The 9,398-nt window shown below is 35.9% G+C and overlaps 1 pseudogene; it reads left to right on the top strand.

Moving 5' to 3' along the window:
• Positions 1-3,639: 3,639 nt before the first annotated feature.
• The window catches only part of LOC114410700, a 76,337-nt pseudogene continuing 70,578 nt past the window's right edge, over positions 3,640-9,398 (top strand).

Here is a 9,398-nt window from a genome sequence, read left to right as displayed (position 1 = left end):
CTTTGATAAGACTCAAAGTCCTCGCCTTTATCTTGCATAGGAATCAAATTCCTCTGTCTTTATGCTTTCATAGGACTCAAAGTCATCTGTCATTTACATTTCAAAGACTACAATGTCTTCAGTCATTTACATTCCAAAGACTTCAATGTCTTCAGTCATTTACATTTCAAAGATTACAATGTCTTTAGTCATTTACATTTCAAAGACTTCAATGTCTTTAGTCATTTACATTTCAAAGACTTCAATGTCTTCAGTCATTTACATTTGAAAGGCTTCAATGTCTTCCGTCTTTTACGTTTTTTAAGACTTCAACATCTTCTGTCTTTTATAAGACTCAATAGGACTCAATGTCCTTGTCTTTATCATGCATAAGACTTAATGTCCTTGTCTTTGTGCTTCATAAGACTCAACGTCCTCTGTTTCTACGCTTTAAAAAAAACATCAAATGACTTCTACTTTTATGCTCTATAGGACTTCAATGTCCTCTTTTTTTACATTTTTTAAAGACTTCAAGGTCCTCTGTTTGGTGTTATAGGACTTCAATGTCCTTTTGCTTTTTCGGTTTAATTTCTTTTGTTTTCTTTGGCGTCCGTTTTGGATAGCAAGGTCGCTCGAATGAAATTAGTGTCCTTATCTTTACTTCCCTTTTATTTCCAATAAAAGATAAGTAAAGAGAGGCAACTGTCATACCTTAATTTTGTCTAGGGACTATCATTTGTTGATCTTTTGATCCTTGCTAGTTGACTTATAGTGTTGAATGCCAGTTACAGTGCAAAGCAAGGAACCATTCGGTGTTTCGATCATGAAGACAAAAGATACCAAGAAAGGAGGGCAAAAGGGTTTTTTCCTTGTTTTTCCTAAGCCCCAGCTCGCCTAGGCCAACATTTGGCTCGCCTGGGCCACCAAATAACTTCAAGGCTAAGGGACTAGCTCACCTGGGCGAGCTCACTACTTCAGGGTTAAGTTTCAGCTCACCTGGGCGAGCTGTAACTGCCCCAAAGTGACCCTTTGCCTATAAATAGGCGTCCTAGGGGTGTTTTAAAGGGTTCAAAGGGTCAGAAGTGGAGAGAATTGAGAGAAGAGTGAAAGAAGAGGAAGAAAAGTCGAGGCGCTACCGAATCGCGACCGCGATCATTCCCTAGGTTGTTTTCTTGTTCTATGTTCTTCATGTGACCGTTGGTTAGTTTTTATTTTTGAGGATTGAATGTGATCTATGTACCCTTAGGGGTCCCCCTTGTTATTATGTGCATATTCATCTTCTCCATTTTTCATCAGTGATCTCGTCTTTCTTTGTAAAGTTCAATCTTAACCGATCACAAGTGTTGTAAAGTTGTCTTTAAAGAGATTGAAAGTTAATAAACAAAACTAAGATAAAACCAACTCATAACTAACTTCTTTTTATCAAATGTCACTTAAGATCGTTTCAAGGTCCAACGTCTTAACGATTATCTCCGCTTTTCAAAATTTTAAATATTATTTGAAGGTCCAATGCCTTGAACGACTTTGTTTTCGCAATTAAAATGAATCTTTCAAAAACATAAAAATCAATTTATCACACAAACATTCAGACTTAAAGAACTACGTAGGTTTGAATTCCTCATCGTAGCTGAGGATACGTAGGAGCAAGGGCAACACCCTTGTCGACCCTAAAAATAAAAAGATATAAAAAGGGAAAAGTAAATAATTTTGAAGTCACGTTGTACACTCAATTAAAGGTTGTCGTCCCTTGTGACAGGCGTGTGGGGTGCTAATACCTTCCCCATGCGTAAACAACTCTCGAACCCTTATTTTCAAAATTCGCATACCTCTTTGTCGCAACCTACCCTTCGGCAGGAGGGCGACGCGGGATTCATGGGTGCGCCTTCCAAGGGAGGAAGGCGCGCAGAGTCGCCACCAACGTTTATTCGAGGAAAACATTGGAAAAACCAGAACGTGTGGTTTATGAACTTTGAGTGTGAAAGGTTCGGGAGTTGTTTTTACGCACGAGGAAGGTATTAGCACCCCACGCGTCCGTCACAAGGGACGACAACCTTTAATCGAGTGTGCAAGACATGACTTCAAAACTACGTATTTTCCCCTTTTTATGTTTTTATGTATTTTCCCCTTTTTTATGTTTTTTAGCTTTTTATGGGGCTGTTGTATTTTTTATCTTTTTGTGGTCGACAAGGGTGTTTCCCTCACTCACACGTATTCCTCAATTGCGATGAGGAAATCAGACCTATGTAGTTCTTTGAGAACTAAACGTTGGTTAAGTCATTTTTATCTTTTTTCGCAAGATTGATTTTAATTGAACAAAAGTCGTTTAAGGCGTTGGACTATTAAACGATCTTTTGATTCTTTTGAAAGGAGAGAAACGTTAAGGCATTGGACCATTAACGATCTCTTGTTTTTTTAAAGGGATGGTCGACAAAACCGGGGCTTTTGCTCCTACGTATCCTCGATTTGTGGTGAGGAATTCAGACCTACGTAGTTCTTGCGAAAGCGGTAAAGTTATGTGTTGATTTTATGCTTTTGAACGGTCCATGTTAACCGATAAAAGCAAAGAAGACCGTTTTAAGGTGTTGGACCTTAAAACGGTTTTAAGTGACTTTTGCGGACAAAGCTTGGTTTGTGAGTTGATTTTAGCCTTAGTTTCACTTTGGTTATTAGTCAATTCATTCAAGGAAACTTTCAAAGAAAAACGTTCGATTGATTTTTTGATTATTTTATTATTTTTTTTTCAAAGATATTTTGATTATTTTATTATTATTTTGCTTTTTGATTTAACCGAGGTTACAGTGCGAACGATCAGTTAGATTTTATTTTAGCAGTGATCAAACGAGATTACAACACAAATGATCAGTTGAAATTCATTTTATCAATTATTAGGCGAGATAACGGCTTTAATAAACGGTTAAAAGCTCGTTAAAAGCGGAAAAAAAGAAAACCGAAAGTGAAAGAAATGAAGATGAAAGCCAACAAAACAAGAAATGAATTGAAAGTCTCGGATTCGAAAACTTACACGTTGAAGACCGAAGAACGGTGGAAAATCTTCACGAAATTGCTCACAGAAACGTCTCGAAAGCGTTACGGAAGCACCTAGGCTTGGATTTTCTTCACAAAATCACTTTTTTTCACTCAAAACAACTAAAATACACAGTATAGGGGTTAGGGACCTTTTACTCAGCCTCTTTGCCCTTATTTATAGCCAAAATGGGGAGGAGGTTGCACCCAGCTCGCCCAGGCGAGCTCAGGAAGTTTCCTGATGCACCCTCCAAATTGATAAGTTCAGCCCTCCTTTTCTGTATTTCACGGAAAAGTTGCGGAAGCATATCGGACTTGATTTTGTTCTTCTTTCTCTTCCTCTTCGCAAATACTAAGTGAAATATGCTTTCCCAGGGTTATGGAAATGTTACTGAAGTATTACGGAAGCCCCGAATGCCATTTTTCAACAAAGTGGGGGATGTGGTTGCTGCCCAGCTCACCTAGGCGAGCTAGGTTGATTCCACATGAAGCAAGAAAAAGTCCAGAATCTTCTAGATGGGCCCAGATTTGAAAATTGTTATTTATACCCCAGTTTGATACGTTCACCCCCCATTTTTGTGTTTTTTTTGTTGTTTTCTTTCTGAAACCTCACGGAACTTTATGAATTCCACGGAGATGGGTGTTAAGCCTTCTGAAGCGATCAACAATGGTCCCTGGATGAAATTAGGGTGTAACAGTCTACTTACACACCCCCACTTTGCTAAATACACTCCCGTTTTCGTGTTTTTCAGCCGATTTCTTTTTGAAGCATCACGGAACCTTACGGATTCCTCTGCGATGGGTGTTAAGCGTCCCGAAGTGATCAATTAAGGTCCAGATGTCGACAAACAAATGCCCTCGGACAAAATTAGGGTATGACACTCTTTTTGGTTTTTTCTAAACATTTTCCTGCGCTTTGTATTCCACATGCTTTGTATTACTTCAACTTAACCAGAAACCTTGTGATTCCAAAGCATGATGACAGTACTCTAGAAAATTTACCCTTTATTCCCTTTTTCGATGTTTTTGCTACATCAATATCATCTTCGAAAGACATGCATTAGGGTATTTTCTTGGATATGCTTGGTACTTCAATAGGACTACATGCTCAGGCTATCTAATGCAATTACACAAAATCCCATTGGTCTCAGAACATGCACAATGCATATGTCCATTATACTATGCTAAAATATGATTTAATTTTGAAGAATGGCCGGTAATAATTGAAATGCTTACCTCATAATCGTAATGGCTTTGATATCATGTCAAAGGGTAATTCCAAGAAAAAATTTAGTGTGTGTCTGGTTTTTCCATTAGAATAGAGCTTGATGGATGTTATGCTCAACACAATGTTTTTCCTTTCATGTTTTCTCCTTTGTATTGTGTGTACAATGACTTTCCAGTTGATAACCAGACACAAGCTAAGCTGTTAGGTGAAGGTTTATGGTTGGTCTTATATCTCTAATATGCTTTATGAGTTTGTGTGTTTGGGTTCCAATGTGTGTAGCGAGTTTTACATATCATGTCTCTTACTGGTATTAATTTGTAGTATAAAAAATAAAAGCCTCTTGAACATGGTTTGTTTACATTTATTTGTTGTGTTTATGCTCAGGTTTTGGGAGATGTATTCTTAATAGTGCTAGTGGACACTTATTTTTTTTTTAAATTATCTAGATATGTTTGTCACAATGTCACCATGCTTATATTTTTATTTTTATTAAAAAAATATTTTGTGTAAAGTTCATGCATTTGTTGTATAGTAACACTCTTTCCTTCTTATAGGTGTAAGTAAATTTTCTATCAGAGGATAAAGTAAAAGAAAAATTAAGCATGTTGGCAATTTTGTGCTTTAGTTTGTCATGGGTATACTGGTTTCTGTAGAAGCAAGCTTCATGATGATGAATCAAGTGATTCAAGTAGTTTTGATAATGACAAAGATGATGACAAAATGCCCAAAGAATGATTTCAAGATTGAGTCAACAAATCAAGAGAAGTTTGATTTCAAGATTCAAGAGAAGATGAATTCAGGCGGTTAGTCCTTGGCGAATTCTTTTTGGCAAAGGGAGAAGAGAATGAAAAGATGAATAGCACAAGTTTTCAAGGTTTGGAAAACCAGAAAACTTCAGAAAGCCTTTTGGTACAAAGAGGAAGAAGAAATTCAAAGAGATTCAAGGCTTGTAAAGGATTGATTGAATGAATGTAAAAAGTATATTGAAAAGCAAATCAAAGCCTTGCTTTTATAGACTCTTCATGTCTGGCCAAGAGGACCATTTAGAAGAGTTATAACTTTTAGAAAAACTTAAAACCAATTTGAAAAAGTCAAAAACCTTTTGAAGAGTTACATCTTTTGATTTATTCAGAAACAAACACTGGTAATCGATTACCAAATAAGTGTAATCGATTGCACAAAGCTTTTATGTGAAAGGATGTGACTCTTCACATTTGAATTTGAATTTCAATGTTCAAAAGCACTGGTAATCGATTACCAAAACATTGTAATCGATTACAGCTTTTTGAAATTAATTGGAACATTGTAAATTCAATTTGAAAACTTTTTCAAAACAATTTTGCTACTGGTAATCGATTACGACAATCTGGTAATCGATTACCAGAGAGTAAAAACTCTTTGGTAAAGGGTTTTGTCAAAAACTCATGTGCTATTCAAAGTTTTGAAAAACTTTTTAATACTTATCTTGATTGAGTCTTCTCTTCATTCTTGAATCTTGAGTCTTGAATCTTGATCTTGATTCTTGAGATCTTGAACCTTGAATCTTGATTCTTGTCTCTAGACTTTCTTCTTGAGTCTTGAATTCTTCTTGATTCTTATGTTGAACTCTTGAATTGTTCTTGATTGATCTTTGATTTACTTGAGTTGTTCTTTGATTGATCTTTGAGCTTTTTGTCATCACCTTTGTCATCATCTTTTGTTATCATCACTGTTATCATCAAAACACCTTTGAATCACCTTTGATTCACCATGAAGCTTTGCTTCTACATCAGGTTGGATCGCGTTATTTGGAAGGAGATATATCTGGGAGTAATACCCGATGTAGGAAGCCGTTATAGACTACTCCACACCATCTGCAAAAGTCCTTGTCAGGGATTTAACTACAAAAATCAATAGTTATGTTTCATTTTTTTTTTCTGACTGCATACCACTTTCTATTAGCATGGGAAATGCAATTAGGTTTATAAAGAGTTGTATTGCCAAGTTGCCTTTGAGTGATACTGAATCTGAAGCAAAAGCAGCTCTTTGTTCAGATATTAATCAATTCATCAATGAAAAAATAATTCTTACTGATAAGGTGGTTGTTGGACATGTTGCTTCGAAAATTAGGGATGGAGATGTTCTTCATACATATGAATCATCATGTGTTGTTGAGATGATTCTTTTATATGCCCATGATCTTGGGAAACAGTTCCATGTTGTGTTGGTAGACTCATGACCAAAGTTTGAATGTCATGCCTTACTTCAGAGACTAGTGACTAGGGGCCTGAGTTGTACATATACCCATTTAAATGCTATTTATTATGTGATGCATGAGGTCACACGAGTTTTTCTTGGAGATTCTTCCATTTTGTGTAATGGAACTGGTGACTAGGGGCCTGAGTTGTACATATACCCATTTAAATGCTATTTATTATGTGATGCATAAGGTCACACGAGTTTTTCTTCGAGATTCTTCCATTTTGTGTAATGGAACTGCATATTCAAAGGTTGGGACTACATGTGTTGCAATGGTAGCTCATGCATTTTGTGTTCCTGTATTGATCTATTGTGAAGCTTATAAGTTTCATGAAAGGGTGCAACTTGATTCAATATGTTATAATGAACTAGGTAAGTTTAAGTTGGTTGGTGTGGAATTTTCACTTTAACATATACTTAATACATATTAGAAGAGAAAGATGGGAATCAATTGTACTGTTATTAAGTATTATTTGTTATGAAAAAATAGGGAATTTCCTCCCACTTTTATTGGCTTACAGCACTTCCACAATCTACATGCCATATTTTGAAACACAGTTGGCAACTAAATTTGATAAACTTAAAATTCATGCAGGTGACCCGGATGCTATTGCCATGATTCCTAGAAGAATGGATGTCAATTATCTGGACGATAGGACTAGTCAAGACAATTTTCAACTTCTAAATTTGTTGTAAGCTTTTTATGCTTTAGACATGTCATTTGTAAGAACAGCCCCCCAAAATAGATAGACTAATTTATATTTTATTTTTTTATGGACAACGATGATGCTACTCCTTTAGATTATGTATCGGCCATTGTTACAGACCATGGAATGGTAAGTTGATAAAATGTATACTGTAAAGGTTTTATGGTACGTCTATATTCACTACTAGAAAAAGATGTTTTTACGATGCACATTACACATCAATCCTTTGAAACCGTCTTAGAAGAATACATGGTGGCATTTTTGTGATTATGATGTGCACCAACAACGACAGTGTAGTAAAACCCGTCTTCAAATGCATCGTACAAGGATGGTTTTTAATAGGACCATCGTTGAAATGAGAATTCCACGACTTTTTTTTTACACATCGTCGTCGTATGCATTGTCAATTAAATGAGGCTGGTGGCTAAAGTCACTCACAGATGACCCTCGTGCATGAAGTAAGTGACCTTACATATTTTTCCTTCACTCAACTAACGTCCTTTGTCACTCACTGACCGTCAAACATGGTGTGCCATCGTCGTCATGTAAAACCGATCGCGTTGAAGGCTAGGTTTGTTTTCAAGCTCACACTTTCGCGTCTAACTTTCTTGGTTTTATGGGGTTGTATGGGAAACAAACTGTTGGGATCTAAATACACCATTAGTGGGCCTTGTTGAATTTTCATACAATTCGTATTTTGATCTATTTCCTTGTATTTGGATAGTAGCTCTTGGGAAACATTCAGTTGATTTTAGTGGTGGCTTGTTCACCTACCGGGAGGTCTTATTGTTACCTAGCCAGGTTCGTCTATAACTGACTATTAGAAAATGTGCTGCATTTTCGTCCCTATGGTGTTTAATTTCAGCTTTATGCAAAATGAATAATGGTGATGCATTCTGTTGAGTGTAATACAGAGCAACCTGATTGTGAAATTATACTTACTATGTCACAATTTTAATTCATAGTAAGGTTAAACTACATTACTCAATTTAACAATAAAACATTCTATTTGAAATAGGATTATAAACTTTGATCTATGAATGAGAATATGAAAACTTGGCATATAAAATGCTAGAAATTTTCAACAATAAATCAAGCACTATATACTTATTGTTTTGTCTTATATTATGGAACATTATGTTGCATATCCATTTTATTTATATAACTTGCGTACCTCCTGCTGGAATTGCTTGTTGTGTCATACACATTGCACTTATATACTACTGCGTACACTAACTGTCTAATTTTCAGAAAGATTAAGTACCTAAGACTATTTCATCCCATGTAAACTTCCAATACTGCGGCATGGAACCATGACTCTCAACTCCGTTTCTTTGTTTTATGAGACTTCTCTTTTAGCACATTCTTCCAAATATTCAAATTCTTGTGATGAATGTTGATGTTTCTGTCTTTCAAGTTTTGCTAATTATTTTGCCTTCGTCTTCTTTGCAATAATCTCTTTCATTCTTAGATTGGGTTATTTTGATCATCTCTTGCTTAGGTCATTCAGTTGTTCAAAGTAATATAGGATGTTACTCCATTTTACATTGTTAGCATCCTTTTGTAGTAGTGTTAGTGAGACTGTAGCATTTTACCACTTGTAACACTTAAGTATAGCTTATGAAAATAAACTACATGAGCTGGTAATAAAGAATAACAACCAAGAGAGTTTTATTTTTTAACCATGTTTCACTTTTTCAATGGGAACAAGAGAAAGACACGAGAAATTAGGGACAAGTTCAATCCTAACCTATAGGATTCATAACCTCACTCCCTAGATTAGTAAATGATATTAAGACAATTTGTTAGTCACATAAGGTAATGTATGATAATTCAAAACTAGCTTACAACTTTTGTCGTTTAAGATGATTGCAAAAAGGTAATAAAACTTGCATGTATAGATTCTTTCAAGTTCTTTTCACTGCACTAAGAGTCACAATCACATTTGTATCCTTTAGTGGCATATGTTTTTTGAGTGTCAATCTGACTAAACAACATAATGCTTTGAGCATAAGCACTTCTCATACCTCCACTTCTTCTCATCGTGCCTTCTTCTAAAGTGCTTCCTTATCCTAGTTAGGTCTCCGAGAGCCATTGAAAGGTGGTGGTGGACAATGCCTTCTCTTGACACACATAAACTCAATTTCTTACTTCTTTCCTTGTTCTTTGCTTCAGCTTCCAAGGAAGGTTGTGCCCTCATCGATGGAGTTGAAGGTTTTGGT

This window comes from Glycine soja, chromosome 4 (assembly GCF_004193775.1).
Source record: "Glycine soja cultivar W05 chromosome 4, ASM419377v2, whole genome shotgun sequence".
Classification (NCBI taxonomy): domain Eukaryota; kingdom Viridiplantae; phylum Streptophyta; class Magnoliopsida; order Fabales; family Fabaceae; genus Glycine; species Glycine soja.
The sequence above is the reverse complement of the archived record's forward strand: the minus strand, read 5'-3'. Positions and strand labels throughout refer to the sequence as shown.